Below are 24606 nucleotides of genomic sequence, written 5' to 3' on the forward strand. Positions count from 1 at the left end.
ATGGACTTTAAATTTCAAAATCTATTTTATATCTGATCCTACAGTTAAAAGGAAGCCAATGATGTTTACTAAGTAGGAATTTTGGTGTATCTTAGGAAGATCACATTAGCAGCTGAGGGAAAGATGGTTTAGAATGGGGAAAGACTTGAGCCAAGGAGAGTAATAGAACGCTAAAACAGTAGTCACAGAGAAAGATATAGTAGTAATCATGAGATTAAAAATGAAGAGAATGTTTAAAATAAATGTCATCTAAATGAAAATAATAAGATTTCATAAGAAATTAAATATTTGAGTTAAATACTAATGAAGATCAAAGATGCTGTTAAGATTGAAAGACTAGGTGCCAGAGAGGATGGTGCTTTGAGAAGCAGTAAAGTTTATTTTTTGGTTTTTTGGTTTTTTTTAGTTTTTGCAAGGCAATGGGGTTAAGTGGCTTGCCCAAGGCCACACAGCTAGGTAATTATTAAGTGTCTGAGCCCGAATTTGAACTCAGGTACTCCTGACTACAGGGCTGGTGCTCTATCCATTGTACCACCTAGCCACCCTATTAAAGATTTTTTAAGAAAAGAGATGAATTATGTTTCGGACATATTGAGATTGAGATTTTTTTTGCAAGATATCTAATTTAAAATACCTAAGAGATAGTTGTTAATATAGGACTGGAGTTCAGGAAAAAGATTTGGGCTAGCTAAAATGAATCTGGGGATCATTTATATAGAGATGATAATTGAACTAATGATGTAATTATCAATTAATGGGAAAAAGTGAAAAGGATCCAAAACAGACTCAGGTCACATAGGCAATAAGGGAGAGAACCAGGGTTGATCCCAGGCCTCCAAATTCTACTTGCAGTAAAGAAAGTTGGACAAGAGAAAATTTCCATTTTCCATTATGAATTATCTAGATTAGAATGAATGAGATGCATCATCTTTCTCTGAATTTAAAGTTCTCATGAAAGACTGCCTAGAAGTGGTCATGTATACAGCAAAATATTCACAGCAGCACTTTTTGTATTAGCAAACAATTAGAAACAAAGTAAATGTTCATCCATTAGCACATAACTCGCAAATGTGATAAAATGGAACATTATTTCATAGTGAAAAATAATGACTCCAAAGTAGTCCAAGGAGTATGGGAAGATATCTGCCCTGATATGAAAATGAGGCAAGTAGAACTAGGAAAATAATACTATGCAATAAAAAATAGACTCAAACTTGGGCCTTCTTATCCTGAATCACATTATCTTTCCATCATTCTGTGATACCTTTTGGAGTACAGACCATCTGGGTGGTGCATTTTTCAATTTAACCAAAGTGAAGGGCATCTGGTTAGTTTTGCCTGGTCATTTGGTTAATTTACATATTTTTCTTGGCAGAATACATTCAAAAGATATTCAAAATATATTAAGTAATGCTTTTATTCTTCTTGCTAGCTCTTCAACCAGGATTTGATAATTAATATGTAGGTTGGTTTGAATCTTTTTTTTTAACCTAAATTAAAGCTGAATGATATAAACTATATAACCTTTGTCTTTACAAACAGGAAAAAAAAAGTGTGACCTCCCTGTGACATTGATGGGCACTGGTTTTAGCATCAGGGGCATGGTTTTAAGCCTTGCCTTTTTCCATTCTTAACTTGGGGACCTCGTACAAGGGTTTGTCCAGCTGGCCTTCCATGGTCTCCTCAAGCTTCACATGTAAAATCCTTAAGCCTGTGATTTTTAAGACCCTTTTCTTTTCTAATGTTCAGTGAATCTAAATTCACACTACATTTGAAGACAGGACTCCTCATAGGTGATGATGTATATGTAAAATGGTACATTCTATTTTTCAGGAGGGTAAGCTGAAACAGATATTATATGATAAATCTATCAGAGGTGTGAACAAAATTCTGTGTGAGGTTTGAGGTGAAAAGTACATTATATCTGTAGGTATTGAGAAATCTTCATAGAGGAAAATTTGTACTTTTTTAAAGAATGGGTAAAAATTCTGTGGTCAGCACTAGAGAGGGGATGTATTTTATGCATAGGGATGCTCTCAAAGTATTGAAGAATCAATTAAGTAGCAAGAAAGAGTTACCTTTGCCATCTTGGACTGCATTAAGAGAGTCATAGATTCCAGTATTAAGGTGATATTAAACCCTCTGCATTCTGTGGTCAACAGAAGGACACAGTCTGGATTATTGTGTTTAGTTTTAGACACCACCCTTCATGAAGTACATTAATAGGCTGAAGAGTGTCTAGTGAAAGGCAGTTAGAATGGTGAAGGACCTTTAGATCATGTCATATGAAGACTAATTGAAAGAACTGAGTATGTTAAGCCTGGGAAAGAGGGAGATGATAGTTGTGTTCAAGCATATAAAGAGCTATCACAGAGCGAGGTGGTGCAGTGGATATAGAGCGCTGGGCTGGAACAATTTAGTGGAGGAGTAATAATTATACTAGTTTACATTTTCATTTTATCTGAGTAATTTGTAGCTTACAAAGTGCTTTTCTCACATTGACCTTGAGAAATAGATGGGAGATCATCTATATATGACTGAGGATAAAATTAAAGTTCAGAGACCTTAACCCTTGCTTAGAATCTGATGATAACTCAGAACTAACTCCTTGATTCCAGATTCTTTTCAATTAATTTTACTTCCTCTTAATAAATTTTTTAATTGAATTAAACTGAATTAATTGGAATAGAATTAAACATAACAAAATAAAATAGCACATTTCATGCAGATGTTTCCATATCTATTGAATGACAGTTAAAGTACCCTTCCTGAGAGGTAAAGTGTGAGTAGGACTGCATTTGTACTTGCACAAATGCTTGATACGTGATTCTATTTCTATGACTTTGTGAAATCTACTTTCCTTTTTGGAGCCTTGGTTTTGTTCTTTACAAAACATTTGGGGAAAGTATCCTAGGTGATATCTTAGAGACTTTCCAGTTTAAAATGATATGAAAAGTATCTATATATAAACTTCAGGAAAGTGTCAGTTCTTGGTAACCACAGGTTCCAACAACTTCCAATTTTTGAGTCTTTACTCACAAAGATGCTCTCAGATTTGATCAAAGATGTGGGAAACCAGTCCTATGAAACATGGGCCAGTAACCAGAATGAAGGACACAGCAAATGATGCAGAAACAATTTCTTTAGTGTAAGTACATTTTTCTACAACATTAGCTTTATAATTCAGTGGTTTCGATGTTACTCAATTACAGAAACAACATGTGACCCCCACCTGGTCTCTGAGGGATATTAAAAAATTAAAATTATAATGTTGCTATTTCATCTCTTTGAAGGAGATGCCATATAAGAGACAATGATATAAAAATACTCAAATAGCAGTACAAATGTGATTTTTTAAGAAAATGAGGCCAAAAAATAATTGATAGAAGGAATGTATAGTGTTGTTTTCCCCTTTCCCCCAATTTTTTCATGTTTTACAGCAGTACATGTCTTTCTTTTGTTGGCATAGACTTTTTCCTCAGACTTTACGTCTTTATGTGTTTCCATCTCTTTCTGGAATGCAGTTCTGAGCTTGGGGGATGGAGTGAGAAGTGTGATGAATAATATCATTGGAAGGACACTGAATAATACAAAATCCAAAACCAGTTGTAACCTAGCATCATTTAATTTCCTTGTTCCTCAGTTTCTTATCATTTAAAATTAAAGGCTTAAGTTCACTAAAGAACCCTCCAACTTTTTTTTAACTTTCTAGATGACAGAAACTGGAAAGTGACTTTCAAGTCCATCTCTTTCAGTGTGTCTGAACAAGAATCACTTCTGTGACCTACCTGAAAAGTGACTCCTCTCAATTACCTTTGTGGAAGACCTTCTCTGAGGAGTTACAGGCATTCCTAGTCAGCTTCTGCCATTGTTTCAATTGTTTGGAACTTTTCCCTTAACAATCAAAATCTGAATTTGCAACTTCTGCTCCTTGCACCTAGTTCTTCCAGGCTCAAACATTGCAAGCCTAATCTGTCTTCCACTTGTCAGTCCTTCAAATACTTGACTGTGCTGTGATTCTGGCTCTGTGAGCAAGTCAGCTCACCTCCCTGACCTAAATTTCCTTGTCTATAAATTAGAGCTATTAATAATACTGGCACCACATACCTCACAGAACTGATAAAAGAGAAGCAGTGTAAAATTCTAGAAATGTGAACTATTATTAATGGTACTATTATTATTATTATTGTCATTATTTACAAATATCTTGTCCCTGCCAGAAATCCACGTGACAAACTGTAGTTTGCTATGGATCATGAGGAACTATGCATGCACTGTTGACCAAAGCCTTATCAGATGCGAGTTAGTTTCTTTGGAGAATTTGGAATGGCACCTTCCTTTCTTATAGATTTTTTTCAGCCACCATTTGTTGTTCTTTTATATACTCAATTTTTGTATCACAGTATTTTATGACATTTTTCAAAAGTCAGTATTCTGATCTTTAAAAAAATCTATAAAAAAGTTACATATGGTCATTTGAACTAATTGCTAAAATGACACTACATTAATTAGATAATTAAGGACCTTGAACATGTGGCTATTGTATTCATTGGGCTGAAAGCCAACATTTTCTATAGCTGAGAAAATGTGTTATCATAATTCAAAATTCAATTGCTGTACCGTTTTTCATATGAATAGATAATACAGAATGGGTCTTAAATCTAGATTGAAAAACTAACAGGAACTGGTTTTATTTTAATTGAGTTTTCAAGTACTCCTTTGCCATCTCATTGTCTTTAGAGTTTAACCCTTTAGTGATTTTGTCAGCTTGCTTCTTCTTCAAACAACCTTCTTGCACATTAATAATAATCTTTTAAAATTTATTACTAAACTTCATAATATCTTTTCTATAGATAAATGTTTTGTAACCTGATGCTTACCTACTTATTTTTTCCTATTGAGAAGGAAAGTTTTCTTCTTGTTTTAAAGCAGTACATTGTGTAGGCATGTATTATTTCATAGGATTTGCAGCTAGGAGAGACCCTTTAATCTATTGGCTTTATTTTTTTAGATGAGAAACTAAGACCCACAGAGAACTGACTTGCTCAGACCCATCAAGGTACTCAGTATCAACAAATCAAGTCTCATTTCAATAGCCTTTAAATATTTACAAAGCTCAGTTGTCATCACAATATTGTGAGATAGATTAGGCAGGTATTATCCACTCATGGAGGAAGAGAATGGACTGATTTTTAATTGAGAAACTGAGCAGAGCTTCCAGTGTTCCCAAGCTGCTCACTACCACAAAAACCCTCTTTATTAACACTGGTATTTTCTTGGTGATGTTTTATGTCTGCAAATTATGGCGCTACCCCTATAATTTCAAGATAATCAAAATTGTAGGTGATCCAAAGGGCAATCTTTCTTTCCATCATCACTCTCTAAGTAGGCTGCTGTGTATCCTCAATGATTTCTTGAATGGCAAAGGAGACACCCAAGACATCATTAAGGACATGTATGACCAAAAAAGAAAGAAGCTGACAATATAGTAAGAATGAAGCATAAGAGATAATGTCTTACTTACTGCTTTGTTAGTATCCCAGATATTAAAAGAGCTAGAGATAGACTTCTGTTGGCTTTATTTTTTGTAGTTTCTCTGTCATGTTTCTGGAAAATTATGGGCGAACAAGAGATAGGATGAGTATAGTCCACACCCATGGAGAGACTATCCAAGTTGAATTGATTATCTTCTTTTGAAGTATCAGAATACATATGAGGCCCATATTTGCTCAAATTCACACCATTAACAATGAAAAAACTTGGATTGAATTCCCTATCTTTTTTGGTCTGTTTGGAATTCATAGGATTTCAAAATTTAAAGATGAAAGTACACTGTTCCAACTGCCTTATTTTATAGTTTAAGAAACTGAGGCCCACAGATGATAAATGATTTACCAACAGTCAAATGAATAGAAGTGGTGGAACTGGAATAAACCCAAATCTTCTGACTTCAAGTCTGTATACTTTCCAATATGTAATAATTTTTCTACTCAGTCACTTGCTTATAACCTATCTAATGTTCATTATGGAAAAATACATTTAAGTGAAGCAGTGGTAAAGTGGGCAGTTATTTCCATAGGAACATTGAACCATTGACTGAACAAGGTTGCAGTGGTTTTTGCATCATTATAGTGGTGTTTGGTTGTCTGAATGACGTTCATTGGTAGGGCAGGGTTACAAAGGGTCTGCCTGTTTCAGCGAATTTACCATGTGCCTTAACTTATCAAGGTTATTTGTCAGCAGAATTATGTCTTGTAACTTTAGCCTCCATTTCTTTAGATGACAGGACTTAATGCAAAAGTTTTCCCCATGCCCACCCGTAGTCTAAGTTGATTTCATATCCTTTTATTTTATAAAGTTTTGCTTATCAGGTTTGTCATCCTCCATTTGAAATTAAAATGTGTGGTCTCAAGATGACCTTAAAGTAACTGACCCCCAAATCTAATCACGCCGAGCGCTCGTGGAAATCGACAAATATGTCAGGTGTAACTTGGAGCATCAAAACATTGTTTTAAATATTTCATTTGCAAGCAAGGAAAGGATCATTCTTCAGTGAGTCCTCTGAGTGAGAAAGAAGGCAGGGACACTGGCAAGTAGACGTTTTGCTGTTGTATAATCAGTACTCGTTATCAGGGGGTTCATATGAGTTGAAAATTTAGAGTTATATATTCTGTGTGAGTGCATTATTGATCACATTTACTGCTGGGAGAATGATCCTAAATAGTCAATACATGGTCAAACAGTGTCAGGTGAAGGTAAAAATAAAATAAACTAAGATCTATATTTTTGATAGAAATGGTTCTTTGCCTGATTTTAGACTTGCGATTTGGGATTATTATTGAATACTTCTAAAATTTATACTTCAAGGATCCCTGATTTCATCATGCATGAATCCCTCCCTTCACTAACATAGGTTACAATATCCTCTATTCCTTTGTAGTGAGGCAGTGTTGTCCAATACAAAGAACACTGAATTTAAAGTCAAAGAAAATTTAGGTTTGGACATTATTGCTGGTATCTTAAATTTGCATAATGAGAAAATCAGTTCCTTTCTCTAAACCTCAGTTTCTTCATTTGTCAAACAAAAATAATACAATTTGTGCTCTCTGCCTCATAGGGTTGTCTTATGATAGAATTGTGCTTTATAAACCTTAAACCATTATTACATAATTGGGAAATATTTAATGAAATAAATAAAATATATTTTAAAACTCATTATTGGGGTGGTGCAGTGGATAGAGCACTGATCCTGGAGTCAAGAGTACCTGAGTTCAAATGTGACCTCAGACACTTAATAATTACCTGGCTGTGTGGCCTTGGGCAAGCCACTTAATCCCATTGCCTTGCAAAAGCTAAAAACAAAAAAACAAAAAAAAAACCCCAGAAAAAATACAAAAAATCCTTATTCTTGCAGTGTAAGTTGTCAGTAGTAAACAACTTTATGAATTGCTGTGTTATCAAATCATTTATCACTTGGTAGTTAATTCTTTCCATACTGAAGTATATAGGTTTAGTTCTCAAGATCTGAGAGTCACAAGGAACTTCATATCCAAATCTGAACAAGAATCAACTCCATACCCGCCCCCCATACTCTACACATCCTCTAGCTTTTGCTTAAAATCATTTGTAAGTTCTCAAAGAATTGCATATTTATAGAAGACCTTTTTGTTGTAATAAATAACTAGAAACAAAGTAGGTCTTCATGGCTATATAAATTGTGACATGTGAGTCTATCAGTGTTTAAAAAAAAGAGAAGCATGGCAAGATGGACCTAACATATTTTATCCCAAGGGTTTTATTCAAAGTGAAACAAAAAGAATCAGGAAAACAATATGTACAATTATTATAATGTTGAAAGTAGAAATAACAGCAGTAAAAGAACAATTGAAAATTAATGTTACAAAGTTACATGGAATGAGATTAATCCCAAGGAAGACATATAAAAATGTTCTTCCTTTTTTTTCAGAAGTGGGAGGATATATGTTTGCAACACTGCTTATAACATCAGACTTAATTGATATATTGGAGTTTTGCTGAAGTGATAGATTTCCCCTCCCCCCTTTTTTTACTTTGTCTTACATGAGATGACTATCAGGGAAAAGGAAGGAAAAGTTATATTGTAAAATAAGGGTGATGTAAAAGTAATTAATAGTAATACAATTTTTTGATAAAAAAAGAAATATTTACATTTAACAACCATAGGAAAGGGGCACTAGCCCTTGGATCAGGGAACCTGGTTTTAATGTCTATCTTTGATATTTATTACTTATGTCACACTGAGCAAATTAGTGACTATCTGTGGGCCTCAATTCTCTCTGAAATAATTTAGGGATAGATGGTCTGTGTGGTTTCTTCTATTTGAATAGTTTTGATCCTGTAATCTTTTGTTATCTCCTTTATTCTTTATATGCTTAAGAATTTTCTCCTTTAATTATGAAACATGTCTGACCTTTTTTTTTTTTTTGGTAAATGATGGGAGCTCTTATATTACATTTGAATATGTATTTAGAGTTTTTTGTGGTGCAAGATGGTCTAAACATAATTTCTGATAGTTTTTCCAGCAGCTTTGCCAAATAGGGAATTCTTTCACGAATAATTTATGTTTTCAGGTTTATTGAACCTTTATTTACTCAGTATCATCATTGCTAATTATTTCTCTTCTAGTCCATTCCACTTATCTTCTTTTCTGTTTTCTAATCTATTCACTTTTATTTAAGTGATAACTATGTGCCAGAGTCTGTGCTATGCAAGAGGGAATCAAAGAAAAGTAAAAGACAGTCTCTGCACTATAGGAGGTCACAGTCTAATTGGGGAGACAACATGCAAACAAGATATAGGTAGTATAATTTGGAATAATCGATAGAGGAAAGGCAGTAGAATTAAGGGAGAATCAGAAAAGGCTTTCTGTGGAAGGTGAGACTTTAAAATGAGAAATCAGGGATCCAGGAGGCAGTGATGAAGGAGGGAGAGCAGTCCAGGCAATAGAGAACAACCCCTGAAAATGTCCAGAGTCAGAAGAGAAAAAAATCTGTTTGAGGAAGAGCAAGAAGACCTGTGTAACTGAATCTCAGAGCAGTTGAGGATGCTATATAATGAAATAAGACTGGGAGGTTAGGAGGAGGCAACCTTATGAAGGACTTTTAGAGCCACACAGATTTTATATTTGTTCCTGGAGGTGATGGGGAGCCACTGAAGTTTTATTGAGTAGGGATCTGTACTTTAGGAAGTACATCCTTGTAACAAAGAATGAAATAAAAAAAAATAAGGAAAAAGAAACAATTCAGCAAAACTAACTTACTTCTGATTATGACAGTACATAGTGTTCTATACTATAGTACCCTGGGACCTCTGCAAAAAAGGTAATGAGGTACATTTCCCTCCTGTCTTCTCTAGGGCTATAGTTGCCCATTATATTTGCACACTGCTGAAATTATTCCATAATGAATATAAATAATTCTTATCTTATAAGGAGCATTAGTATTAAGTGAAGTTAACTCATGAGACAGGAGAGTGTTGCCAAAAAATAGATCTTGAATCTTTGTGATGTAATATAAAAAGTTTCTGGACCTAGAATCTGGAGACCTGAGCTCAAATCTTTTCTTTGACATTTAAATTAGGTAACCTTGGGTAAGTCTTTTTACTCTTTTAAGATTAAATTTCTTCTTCTCTCAGGTACCAGTAATAATATTTGTATTACCTACCTTACAAAATTATTTTATAAATTACCTTGTACTATTTAATGTATTAAATAAGTAAGTGAATGTTATTATTTTTATCATTATTAATGACACAAGATAGCACTAAAATATAATATTCCCTTATATCTTCTTGCATGTGATACAACTCTTGTTTGTTCAGGTACGTTTGGCATGATCTCTGCTGAAAGAGGTCTAGGGATACTGTTCACTATATCCCTCCCAACATGCATTGCAAATAGGTGGAATTGATGCAGAGAGAAAATCACAATAATACAGAGAGCAGAAATGTCAAGCCATCAGGTAGGCGGACGATCTGGTGTAGAAGACACTGAACCTAATGTAGTATTGGTGATCCAAAGGGTTTTGAATTAAGTGTTTTTGACACATAGAATCAAAAGTCAAGGACAAAGCTGCTTTTTAAATGTTCTTGCTGAAGAGCCCAGAGTAGATGTAATTGAACCTCTCAGTTGAAGAGCTTTATTAGAGTAAGCTGGTTAGTGTCTCACCTTCTTTCTGGGATATTTAAAGCATCTCCCTGTATCTGGTCTGTGACATTGCTAAAGGGCTTCTGGCATCTCCACCATTTCTAGGAAAATAGGAAGAAGGGTGTGCCAGTGTAAAGAGCACTAGACTGTAAGACACAAAGCCTGAATTTGATCCCTATCTCTGTGGCATAGTATCTGGTAACCTTTAAGAAAGCACCTTTCCTCTCTCTGGTCTCTCAGATGTAAAGTATTTTGACAAAATTTACCATTCAATGTCCTATTACAATCACCTTTTTTTACCTATTCTGAAATTTGGCTTTTATATTGGCATATATATATATATATATATATATATATATATATATATATATATATACATATATATATATACACACACACACACACACACACACACACACACACACATACATATATATAGTGCTTTGTGTATTAAAAGGTACAGAAGGCCAGCCACCGCAATGTGATTCTACTACTTATGAGTTGTATAAAATTAGACAAATCATTTAACCTCAATGACCCAAGTGAAAATATCAGGCCAGATGATTCACCATAGGATTTTTAGCAAATGCTAGATGCCTTAAAGTGTATTTGGGAATGGGAGAGACAGAATTTCTTTTAGGCTTCCACTCTGACATGGGAATGATAAATTCATAATTATATAATGAAATAAAATTTCTAACATTATATAAGTGCACTAGTGATGTGAAAAGTACATTTGTAGGTCTGAATTAGGATTGTAGTTAACTGGGGAGGAAATCAGAGGGTTGCCTACTGGAAGAAGTGGCATTTGAGTAGAGTTTTAGAATAGTAATTTTTTTTTTAGAATAGTAATTTTTTTTTTTTAGATTTTTTGCAAGGCAGATGGGGTTAAGTGGCTTGCCCAAGGCCACACAGCTAGGTAATTATTAAGTGACTGAGGCTAGGTTTGAACTCAGGTACTCCTGACTCCAGGGCCTGTGCTCTATCCACTGTGCCACCTAGCTGTCCCCTTGAGTTGAGTTTTAAAGGGATATTAGAGACTTCATAAGGGAGGTGGAGAGAGAGGTCATTCTGTTTATAAGAAAAATACTGAAAAATTCCAGGAGAGGATAGAAGAAGTGCTGAGTATTCTTGGAGGACAAAGCCAAGTCTACATTGATGAAAGATAGGAATTTGGACTTTACTTGGTAGGCAATATGGAACTACTGAAGCCTTTTTTTTTTTCTCCATAACATAGGAATGTTGACACATAGACTCAAAAGTCAAGGATGAAACTGCTTTTTAAATGTTCTTACTGAAGAACCCAGAGTAGACCAGATAAGGTCCTTTCCAATTTCAAACATCTATGATAGGTTTTTTGAAAGGGAAGAACATGCCAAGAAGTTAGGTTGATGGCTGAGGAGGAGAGGGAAGACTTGAATACTCTTTGCCTAGCTTTTTAAAGTTTTTCAAGGGTTATTATTGTTCTGAATTTACTCTTATTCTAGACCTTTCTCTGCTCATATTCTACTCTCACCTGAAATTTAAGTTCTATATTATGCTCCTTGATACCTTTTCTAAACTGGCCAGTGACAAGTAGTTCATTTGCTAAACTTAGCCATGTTTAGAAAGTGTACATGATGGGTGGCAAGGTGGCGCAGTGGATAGAGCACTGGCCCTGGAGTCAGGAGTACCTGAGTTCAAATCCAGCCTCAGACACTTAATAATTATCTAGCTGTGTGGCCTTGGGCAAGCCACTTAACCCCATTTGCCTTGCAAAAACCTAAAAAAAGAGTGTACATGATCTTAACACATCACACTCTTGCTCACTCCTGCTCCTGGAATCATTTTCATTTCAAAAAGGCATTTTCCCCTAGGTAATGTTTTAACTCTTAGTAATGAATGACTACAGACTAAAATCTCACATAAATGACAGAACAATTGGGGGAGGATGGAGGAAAGGACTAGGGTATGGAAGATAATTCTGAATGTGTTGTCAGGTACTTTTGGAATCTTTCACACAAGGCCATAATGATGCCTGCTATTATATTTGGAGTTCTCAGTCACACACTGAGTTGGTTATCAGATTCTGACAGATGCCATATGACAGATTAAACCTAATTCTAACTGTGTAACTTTTTCAGAAAGGCTTTATCATCATAGACTCACCTATGAGGGAGCAGACCTCCAGCCAACTGAAATACCAAGCTTTAGCCACAGCCCATAAGATGCTCAGAGGAAAAGAAAACATAGTGAACAGATTGCTCCTCTGGCTCCCTTTCTTTGAGTCATTATACTGAGTGAAACATCCAGAGAAGCATCCACACAAAGCGAATTCTCATTGTGCCCAAACCATGTAACCCTACCTTGTCTGAGCTCCAGGAATTCACATGAGTCAGAGTCCTTCCCTGAAGCCAGGATCCACAAAGTGATCAGTCTACTGGCAGTGAACTCTGCTTTTCCTCTTCCTAAAAAAAACAAAGCAAAATAAACAAAAAAAAAACAGCACCAAAGCAAACAAAAATATAGCCCTATTCTTTTTTTTGTAGACCTGAACCGACTTTCTTCCTATGCTGTCTCTACTTCTGAACTTGGGGATAAAAGGTGTATATTCTCTTTTCAAGCTACTCTTTAGGTACTATTTTGGTCACTTCCACATGTTTCAGGGAGGTCACTCACTGGTTGTCCATTGGTATGCCACTGCAGTACAGGAAAGGATCATCCACTTAGTACTTAGAGTGTGATTTTTTTTTAAGGTAGATAGAAATCAAGTCTGAGTTTGAAAATGTTGAGTAAGACTGTTATGGGAGTTGGGGAGTGGGAGGGAGGAAGGCTAAGGTGGGGTATAACAGGAGAATTAAATGCCAGGTTCAAGGGTTAGTTAAAGTCAGACTAGTCTTTTGAACACTGTGTTTTTTAAGTTGATGTTTTTCTTGTCAATTTTTAATTACTTTATCAACTGGTTTCCTCAACCAGTTGGTTGAGCAGGCTGGTCAGCTTATTATTTTGCTGTTGCTGTTCCCAATGATGATGATGGGAAAGATAATAGTATTATATTGAAAAGATCCCTTGGGGCAGTTAAGTGGTGCAGTCGAAATAACACTGGCCCTGGAGTCAGGAAGACCTGAGTTCAAATTTGATCTCAGACACATGACAATGACCTAGCTGTGTGACCTTAGGCAAATCACTTATCCCCATTGCCTTGCAAAAAACAGAGAGAGAGAGAGAGAGAGAGAGAGAGAGAGAGAGAGAGAGAGAGAGAGAGAGAGAGAGAGAGAATCAGGACACCAAGACTTGAGTCTTGACTCTTTGTTCTAATTAGCTCTATGACTGGGTAAATTGTTTAACCTCTCTAGGATGTAATTTCCTTATTTATAAAATGAGGGATTAGATGAAATCCCTGAAAGTTCTTTTGTATGTCATCTCACAAAATCATTTATCACCCCAATACTTAAATATTTCAAGTATTCTCATGATTTGTATATTACAATATTTTGGTAGTTCTAACGTTCAGTCACTCTCCAGTGATAAGCATTGCTACCCCTCCATGCTAGTTCATCCTGTGCAACTCTCATCCATGTCCTTCTATAACTTCATCAAAAGGATATGAATATTCTTCCAGATTTCTTAATTTTATGTGTATTCTGTTAAAAGGTACGAGTCTTTTAGATCTCTTAATTTTGTATATGTATGTATGTATGTATGTGTGTGTATATATATATATATACATACACATATATATTCCAATATATCACATAAGCAATATCTTAGATCTTTCACTCTCTCTATACGACCAGTTTATTTGATATATATTCAGAGGAATACAGATGTGTGTGTGTGTGTGTGTGTGTGTGCATTTATTCCTCTTATGTCATCACTTATGCCACATTTCTATTTCTAATATATCACAATCAGCTCACATTTTCCCTGGACCTTTCCATTATTTTTTTGGTGAAGCCTAACTTCAGTTCTTCTAATTTTTAGCTAGATATCATCCTCAAAATGTTGTGTTAAAAAAAAGATGAGCTTTAATTTTTTTGTTTGACCTGATTCTTTGGGATTAAATCATTTATGAATTTAATACATATATTTACATATATACATAAATATGTATACATGCATATACATATGTAAATATGTGTGTGTGTGTATATATATATATATATATATATATATATATATATATATATCTATGTATTGTTGGCAGCAATGGATGTGTTTAATGTCAATTATTTTCTGCATTTCTTTGTAAGTTGTGTGTCCCAATTCATGCTCAGCTTTTGTAAAGGTGTCTATCACTAACACCTCAAATTTATGTATAGTACTTTTTTGATACCAAGTTAGTAATTACCAGAGAGCTATCTAAATTTTTTGTGAAATGCTTTGTGATTCATTGTTTCTTGTTTATCTTTTTTTTTAGTTTTTTTTAGGTCTAAATGGGTATATTGAAGTTCCAAACTATTATAATTTTATTATTTATTCCTGTATTCTTTTTTTAATTTTTTTTAGGTTTTTTTTGCAAGGCAAATGGGGTTAAGTGGCTTGCCCAAGGCCACACAGCTAGGTAATTATTAAGTGTCTGAGACTGGATTTGAACCCAGGTACTCCTGACTCCAGGGCCGGTGCTTTATCCACTGCGCCACCTAGCCGCCCCTATTCCTGTAATCTTGATTAGATTTTACTTCATGTTAGGGGTTCTTAAACTTGTATATATGTCAGATATGCATATATGCATGGCTCTTTTTCTATATTGTCTGCATCAGTGAGTACAAAAGCTGAAATTATTTTCATGGTTATATTTTTACAAATGCTTATCTTGAGTTCTGCAGTGTGAGATGTCCAAATATTTCATGAATTGATATTTTTATTGCATTCATATGCACAATAAAACTTCACCAATTCTTTAATTGACTTTCCATTGAAAATCTTAAAGCCATTCTTCCATTTTGTTGCAACTTCATTTTTCTTTATAGTAAGAATATCAAAATTGATGTCATTCAGTGTGTCCAGTCATGTCCCATTATTATTCACTAATAGAATTCCAAGTATAGTTAATATTTTAAAAGTTTACAAACTCTGTTAGTCTTAATGCTCTCTGCTACTTTTCTTTCACTCTGTCATTTGCAAAACAAAAAGGAGTTAAATAAAAATGAAGTTTATTTGTATTTTTCTTTGTTTTTCATAAGCTTCTAGGACAAGCGAACTCATCACTAAATGACTAACATTTGTAATAAACCTCTCCATGCAAAGCCAAAGTAGTCCTTAGAATATGTATATGGATTGTTTCTCAGACTATACTTGAGAGTTTTCAACTTGCCAGAAGAGTTAGAACTTTCAGGAATCTAGAGTCACCTTCATATTATAAAAGAATAGAATGATTTTGTGATAGAATGATGACCAAATAATATTAACAACTCAAATTTCTCTTGTACCTTAAGGTATATTTTTTGAAATTAATTTTTTTTTAATTTACAAGAATTCATTTTCTATTCCTCCCAACTCCCGTTCACCTCACCCTGAAACAAAAGAAAGAAAAGGGAAAAAACCCTTCTAACAAATATGTATGTCAAACAATACAAATCCCATATTAACCATATCCAAAAATATGCATTCTGCACATTTAGTACATCACCTTTCTATCAGTAGAGATTCTTCATCATCTGTCCCCTTAAGTCTTGACTGATTATTGCATTGATCTAGATTTTTAAGATTTTTGATGTTGCTCATTTTTTACAGTGTTGTTTTGAATTGTTCTATTTCTTGTCACTCCCCCCACTCAGTTCATAAAAGTATTCAGTTTTCTCTGAAACTGTCCCTTTCATTTTTTCATGTAGCACAACAGTTTTTTGAATTATAATAATATGCCATAATTTATTTAATCATTCCCCAGTTGATGACCTCAGTTTCCCCTCCTTTGCTACAACAGAAGAGCTACAATAAATAAATTTCTTCATGTTTTTCTACTTTCTTTGTTCTATTTTGGACTTTGATATAGTCATGGTATTGCTGGGACAAAAGAATATTCACATTAAGTAATATGGGAGCAAAGTACTAATTGCTTTCCACTTTGACTGGACCAGTTCATAACTCCACCAGCATACTTCTGTGTGTGCTTACTTTCCTGCAGCTCCTCTGATCTTTGTCATTTTTTTATTTTGCCTACTTTATCAATCTAATGTGTATGAAAAAGAACCATAGAGATACCTTAATTAAACTGTTGATCTTTAGAATTTTTTTGCACATTGAAATAGAAAACTTGAATTTCTTCCCTTGAAAATAGTCTTTCCATATTCTTCAGTTATTTATAAATTGGGGAATGAGTACTTTAAGATTTAAAAACGTTCCTTCCCCATAGTATATCAGTTCAGTGAAGTAGTTAGTGTAGTTTTGTATAAGTGTTATCATCCATATTTTACAAATGAGAAAAAAAAGAGGTTGAAAATGTAGAGGTTTATTTTCTTGGGGTCATTCAGAGCTTAAGTGGCAGATCTTAGGTTCATTCTTTCCTTCTTCTTGCCAAGTGCCAAGTGCTGGATGGTTGCAGCCTGGAGCTGTTTTACAAACATGATACCTGACTTGAAAGTGAGTAAAGTATCCTAATGAATGGCAATTCATTGTTGTCAGAAGCCATTACCTTGCTTAAGTGACATCCTTTTTCTGTGCCTGTTTACTTGTTGGTTATTTAAATCAAACAACATCTCTTCTTAGCAGTGAATAGCAGAGACTTAACCACACTTTTGAGAGTCAGTAGAAACAGGAAATATCATTAGAAAACCCTATAATTTAGGAAAAGAATGATTGGGTCTGCAGTCAGCTTGTCAGTGAGAACTTTGCAATGTGGGATCAAATGAACATTCTTCCCCCCTTTATTTTAAAATTCTCTTTCCTCAACTCACTCTGCCTGTTGTCATTTCTGGACCCTTGTCCACACTGTTCCACAGACATGGAATTTCATCTTTTCTTTTCAGCCTTCAAAAATCCAAATGTAGTACTGCCTCCTTTAGCCAGTCATTGTCAGTAAGTAAACCAACAAGAATATAAGTACTAACTACCTATTGTAGACTATGGTAAGCACCAACTATACAAATGCAGCATATGATACATTATCTCAAGGAATTACAGTTGATTGAGACACCAAGAAAACACATATACACACACATACAATAAATATAAAGAGAACAAATCCAGAGCGGTTAGGGATCAGAGCATTATGAATTAGTTTGTGTTTGGAAGCTGGGAAGGCTTCATGTAGAAAGCTATGCTTGAACTGCATCTTGAAGAACATGAAGAACTTAGGAAGTGGTGATTAAAAATTAACCTGTCCCAGTTATGGGTAATGGCAAGAAGAAAGACTTAGAGACAGAAGATGGGGATTTCGCTATGAGGACAGCAAGACAGCAAGTTTGGACTGTGGAGAGCAGGACTGGGAGTAATTTATAATGAGACTGTAAGAAAGAGTAGAGTCAGGCTGTAAAAGACTTTAAAAGCTAAGCAGAGGAATTCATGTTTTATCTTAGAGGCAATGAGGAGAATTTACTGAGTAAGAGTATAATTTGGTCAGATTTACACTTAAGGAAAATCACTTTGGTGGCATTGTAGAGGGTGGACTGGAGTGGGGAGAGACTTGAGACAGGAAGACCAATTGGCAGGTCATTACAACATTCTAATTAAGAGGACATGAAAGCTGCAGCTAAGGTAGTAGCTGTGTGAATCGAGAGAAATGGTCAGTTGTGAGCAATATTTTGAAGGTAGAAAATGCAAGACTTAGCTATGACTGTGTTATGAAAGGGAAAATAAGAATTTAGGCATAAAATTGAGGCAATGAATCTGAGAAATTGGAGGAAAGTGTTAGTGCCTGCTGTAGAGAGAGGGGAGTTTAGAAAATGGTTTTCCTAAGTTTGGGAGATGGTGATAAACTCCAGAAGCATTTCCTGATTTCTTCTATGGCTAATGACTTTATTCTCTTGTACCTTATTTATTTTTCATTTTCTTAATATATTTATGTTAGAAAGACAGATTGACTTGTAGATGCAATTCCTTGTAGCATACAGATATTCCCTCCATGGTTCTGGTCTTCCATATGGAAATTTATGGGGATCCTAATTCTGATCATATACAGCTCATTGCTGTGTATTTATACTGTGTGATGATTTTTTTCCCAAAGTTCCCTAATTTGCCTGCTGAGCTGAGCATTCAGAATTTTCGACTGAAGATGACAATGAGCAGTTGGTTGCTGAGGCAGAACTCAATAGTTTTACAAAAGGGAGTAAATAATTTGAGTATCCTCTTCTCTTTCCTGTTTGGAAGCAACTTAGACATGACTGGTTTGAATGACTCCCAAGGAGCAGAATGAAGAAGAGGATCCTGCCCTATTCCCTACCTTATTATTGTGGTCATAAACACATTGGCAATTCTACTTTCCTAAACAGGTCACCAAGCAGTCTCAAGATGGACATATTTTGAGAATTTGGGGAGTTTAGAAGTTTTGGAGGTCCCATCAGAATGCCAATCAGCCAACCAAGTCTATTTGAGGGAATTACAGTATTATCAGTGCTACATTATCTGACAGCAAGGAGGCATCTTCTTTGGGAGCACCAAGGACACACCAAGGACAGATGGTTATGGAGAAAGGATCATCTGAGGAAAGGCAGCTTCAGGGAAAGTGATCCTTTGTATAGGAAAGAAATTCTGCTGACTTTGCCCCAGGAGAAACTCTGAAGAAAGAGAAGAATTCCTGTAGTACCTCTCTACTGTTAGGAAAGGGACTTGCAAAACAGCACCAAGAATTATGAGTCCCTTTGCCTCACACAGACCCTGAGTCTTTACTACTCTAAATTTGAACCTAGTCTTTACACAGACTCTTTGCATCAAATTGGTGGGAGAGGGAATAACAGGTTTTGAGGGGAGAATATTTTGTACCAAATATTCTTACAAATATTTTGCAAATTATAAATAATTTGCTAAAAGCTAGTTAGACCTACTAACTAATGATTAATGGGAAATACACCATTAGGAACTCAGGAGGAGCATTGTGATAATATGGTCCCAGAGGGAAGTCCCTAGAACTCTCAACAACATTTGCTCCTCTGGGCGGACATACATATGTATACATTCATGTATACTTACACATATGAACATATAGTACACACACCCATGTGTACAATAAACACAATTATGCAGATATACTCACATATATGTAGATGTATAATTGAATTTGGCATGCCTTATACCCTTATCTGATCCCTTTATTCAGCATGCTTTGTAAGTACTGGATTTTTGCCCCTTTCTAAACTTTTATCTTCCCCAATACTTATTTCTCTCTATAAAAAAAATAGGTACTCGGTATTTGATTATTAAATTGAATTGCTATTTGAGGACTAAATAAAGGGGGAGGAAGGGAGAATCTTCCCAGGTGGTTCTAGTTTGGATTAGTCAGAATGAGAACATACTTCACATAAATTTTGCAGTTAGAAATTCCAAATCTAATTCAGATGGCTCCAGAACTGGGCAAATCCATTAAAATGAACGAACAACCTGCCATTGCTGAGTCGCCTATGCATAGTTCACTATTTAAATACACAAATTATGTCTACTCTTTATTCTGAAAATTATATTCAGAACTGAGCCACACATATCAGTAAATATTTAAATATATTAAAATTACAATTTCATTGGTGTGGGGGACTCTTCCTATTAATACAGTTTCTAACACCCTCACACTTTAATAATAAACAATTCCTTAAGTAAGTTTTGCTACAAATATACATCCACTGGCCTCTAACCTTCTGGCTATAAACCTCTCCACATTTAGCTGTAATGGTTTCTGAATTTCAGACACATCGTCCGTCATTAGATCTATACTTGAATCCTTTCCAGGCATGGCCTTCAAGATCACAGGGTCTCCCTCGTACCAGGAATAGCCATCAGCAGACTGTAGTGGAGGCATTCAATAAATTTTTGTTCCTAATAAAATGAGAACTTTCTTTGCTAATGTTCACAATTGTGGCCAGATACCTTACCCACAGGAGGATTTGCCCTCAATAAAACATTCATTTCCTATTGGCAGGCCTGAGGAGGTCATGATATGCATGCCTTCATGAATATTGTGTTTGAACCACAACTCTGATACTTGAATTTCTGATGAAAGCTTAGGATAACCCTTCCCCTTTGTGAATGTGTTTCAACATTTGCTAAATGAAAATACTTGTAAGTCTCTAACTCATTTGGTTATTGTGAGGAAAGTAATTTTGAAAATATAACCTCTATGAATATGAACTGTTTTAAGTCATTTTGAAATGACAATTCCATAAGCACATCAAATTTCTCATGTCTCAAAACCTACTCTCACATTGAACTTCAGTATTTCTTTTGAGCATACAGCCATCCTTCCAGTTTACCTCAATAGTTTTTACTCTCTTTCACGTCACATACCCAATCACTTGCCAAATATTTTCTTTTTTCTGGATCCCCTTTTCTTTCACATAGTCACCACCCTTGTTTCAATAGCCTCTTCATTCATCCTCTCATCCCAAGTCTCTCCTTTCCAATTTGATCACAGAGAATCGCAGGATGATAGATTTTAACTAGGTAAGGGATCCTAGACATCATTTCCTCCCCCTACCCCCTCTTTTATTAGTGAGAAACTGAAGATTAAAGGGCCTACTCCGGCTTGGAGTCCTCCCTCCACCAGTAATTGACAGTGTGACTCTGCATAAGTCCCCTTCCTCTTCAGACCTTAGGTTCTACCTCTGTATTGTAGGAGAATGCATTTGTCTGGGAGTCAGGAAAATTGAGTTCTATTTCTCCAACTCTCTTTTTGTGATCTTGGACATGTTTCTTCGTCTCTTCCAAACCTACTAGCTGTGCACTAAAACCGATCACTTCAGACAACGACATGGAAGACTCTTATTCACCTGGATGACACACTCATCTCCCCAAACTCAAGTACTGAGGACCCTTTGAAAAAGACACTAATCTAGAATATTTGCTCATCCAATTCCTGTTCTCCTATGTAGTTGTTAAAGAAAGTCGTGATCATCCTGTCACATAGCAAAGCATGTGCCCCAGGGGAACTGTTTCTTAGAAATCTTATGCAGAATGTCTTACTTGAAGGTAGGAGCCACATTCAGAAAATGGCTTACATAAACTTGAACCCTGATTACAGTATATAAAGATACAATATAAAGGTAAAGAAAACAACAGAGATGATATAGTTTTTATCGACTCTGAAGCTATAAAAATAATACCTACATTTTTACTTTTTAAAGTTGTTTTTAGCAACCACTTCTTAATCTTTTTTTAATAGCTTAATTATTTACTGGCTTTCTGACCTTAGATAAATTGTTTGGTTTCTCTGAGCTTCACTGTCTTCATAGGTTCAATGGTGATAATAGTTCTTTCACTACACACTTGACAGGGCTGATGTGACACCTGCATCTCTGAGATCAGGTAACACTAAATCATAAGATACTCTCATCTTTCCATGTTCTTTCTTGGCTTACTACTCTATTCTTTCTGAGGAGGTTTGACAGTTGCAAATATTTAGGTAAAGACAATTCCTGCCTGACAGTAAAGAGAATGCTTTAAATCGGGGAGAATATAAGCATGAACTGAATAGTCAAGCTGGGTTGATATAAGGTATGTTTAGAACAGCAAGATTCAAGAAGTGAAAGAGTCTGAGATGAGCAGAAATACTGATTGTCCAGAGAGTCACACTGGAGGCTGTTTTTTAAGATGCATTCTCCCTAGAAGAAGATTTTTGTAATTGGTCTCCATTTTCTCTTACATATATGTAATTTTGTGCTAAAATGCTGAGAGATTAGCTAAGAATGCTGTGGTTCAGCTCAGGTCAAATATTTCAGCAATCTCAGTCAATGGCCAGAGTGCCAGTCAACCTAAGGAAGAGAATTCATAGAGATGCTACAAACCTGATTTTTGAGTCTCACTGGCTCCAGCCACTTAACAGTATCCCCCTACCTAGACATGAGATTTCACTTAGGAGACCTTGTTTCCTCATAGGTATCGTGGGGAAATTCTCTGCTTCACAGAGATATTATGCTGGCACTACTTGGTGAAGCACTGTTAAAATTATTATTGTCATTATTCTTACCATTGTTATTCCTGCAGCTTCCATGACTGTTCTTCTTATTGTTCTCCTACTACTAGCTGTTATTGAGGAGGAAAAAAGGCCACTGACCACTTTCTGTACAAACCTGTGTGAATGACTGTAGCCAGGAGTGTTTGTAACAATGCAAATATTGACTTCTTATTTCAATAGATATCCAGATTTATTATCCCTCAAGGTAAGTATTGATTTTACCTTTGTCTCAGTCAATATTTGCCTCTTAGGTCAATACATGTGGATATTCACCTCAGATGCAGTCAATACCCATTTCATATTACAATATATGATGTACGTATATGAAAATAAAGGACATAATTATAAAGAAAGTACAAAACTAGATAGAAGAAACTTTCAGCAATATGTTTAATTTCAGGGTTTTTTACATTGCTTTCTTAAGAGAGAATAGTTTATTTTTCATTAAACATTTATTTTTTTCAGAACTGATATTTTGAAGTATGAAATAAGTCTTTTGGCAGCAATTTATAGATGATAGCTTGTTTGTATTTCAATTTCACTTTGAGGTTTGTAAGTCACGTTTCTTAAAATATGACCTGAAAACTAAATATTATCCCCATTTTATAGATAGTTTTATTGTTGCTAAATAGGTCCAGAGGATTTAAGAGACTGTTGGATAACTCACAGAAAGAAAAGAAGAGAATCTGAAAAAAATAGACTTTTTTTGTTAAATGTTCATAAATTTAATTATAACATATTAATTAGTTATAATATTTATTCATCTAAGTGATATAATAATGTATAATTCAACACATTTGAATACAAGCATGTAGACTCCACCACTAACAATACACGAGGTTAGTCCTTCAGCCTTTCTGAGTTTCACTTACCTTATTTATTGACATAAATAAGTTGGACAGTATCAGGCCTGATACTGTCTGACCCACTGGATCCCAGTGTTGTCCATGGGCTTCTCTTGGCAAAGATACTGGACTGGTTTGCCATTTACTTCTCCAGTGGATTAAGATAAGCAGATTAAGTGACTTGTCCAAGGTCACACAACTGAAAATTTTTGGAAACCAGATTTGCACTTAGGGCTTCCTAATTTCAGGTCCAGTGATCTATTTACTGAACTGCCTAGCTGCCCAGATGGCCATTAAGGAGCCGCCAGTGTGGATATCGAAAGATTCGTGACATTTCAAAAGAAGAAAGCCATATTTTGCCTGCTAAACCCAGTTTGTCAACTTTGAGACTAGGAATACTAAGAAGTGGCACATAGATATAAGAAAATAATCAGACTATTTAAAAAAAATTAAATGTATGAAACACCACAGATTACTTCTTCCTCTCTCCTAACACAAATGTCATCATTAAATAAATAAGTAAGGGTAAATGTAGAACAATTTATTGTAACCCCCCCCCCAGAGTAACACATTGTCTCTATAAAACAGAGGCAAAGTGATTTATACAATCATAGGAATTTAAGCTATTAGATTCAACAAAGATCATCAATTTTACAAACCTTTCTTTTTTTACAGATGAGAAAACTGAGGCTCAGAGAGGAGCCCAAAGTAACAAACTAAACAGAAAACTGGAATTTCAAATAAGCTCTCCCATTTGTAGTTGAGAACACCCAGAAATTCCTCCTGCAGAACATGACTTTTGAGTAACTCTGGCAGGAAGCCAGGAAGAGGAGGAGAGAAAAATGAGAACAGAGGGCATTTCAGCATTAGGAAAAAATAGAGTTGGGTGATAGAATGCCATTGGTCAGGAACAGCAAGTGATCCAGGGGAGCTAGCTCAGCGACTTCACAGAAGGGAGAAAGGAGAAAAGAACTAGAAAAGCAGAAGGGACTAGCCTATAAAGAGCTTTCAGCCCAAAAAGACTATTTTCTATTTAATAGCAATAAGGAACTACAGAAGATGATTGATAAAAGGGTAACTAAGATAGGAAGAGCTGCACCTTATGAAAACCTTTGGAAGCAGAATGGAGAGTAGATTGGAATAGGAAGACACTTGAAGCAAGAGAAGCAATTAGAAGACTCTTACAATAACCCTGGAGTCTTGGGAAATAGCCACAAGTAGGCTCGAAATGGATGAAGATCCAGACTAAGAATGAGTGATGAAAAAACTTGGAAGAGAGCCAGGAAAGAGTAGAGTAATGAAAACCTAGCAAAGAGAGAGTATCCAAGTGGGAAAAAAGGGTAATTGTTAGTGCAAACAGCTTTAAGAGTAAAGATTGGGAAAACACCATTCAATTTAGTAAGTAAGAGATCACTGGCAACTTCAGAGAGGAAGGCTTCGATTCAACAATGAGATCAGAAGCCAGATTTCGATTAAAACATGATTAGAGGAGAGAGAAAAAT

At 35.3% G+C, this 24606-nt stretch overlaps 1 protein-coding gene and 1 pseudogene across 3 annotated transcripts in view; one reads left to right on the top strand and one right to left on the bottom strand.

Moving 5' to 3' along the window:
• Nucleotides 1-20108, bottom strand: part of LOC141493111 (intraflagellar transport protein 22 homolog pseudogene) — a 216781-nt pseudogene extending 196673 nt beyond the window's left edge.
• Nucleotides 1-24606, top strand: part of WWOX (WW domain containing oxidoreductase) — a 1413871-nt gene that overhangs the window by 784999 nt on the left and 604266 nt on the right. The gene's annotated exons all lie outside the window — the stretch shown is intronic.

Source organism: Macrotis lagotis, chromosome 1 (assembly GCF_037893015.1).
Source record: "Macrotis lagotis isolate mMagLag1 chromosome 1, bilby.v1.9.chrom.fasta, whole genome shotgun sequence".
In the NCBI taxonomy this organism is placed as follows: domain Eukaryota; kingdom Metazoa; phylum Chordata; class Mammalia; order Peramelemorphia; family Peramelidae; genus Macrotis; species Macrotis lagotis.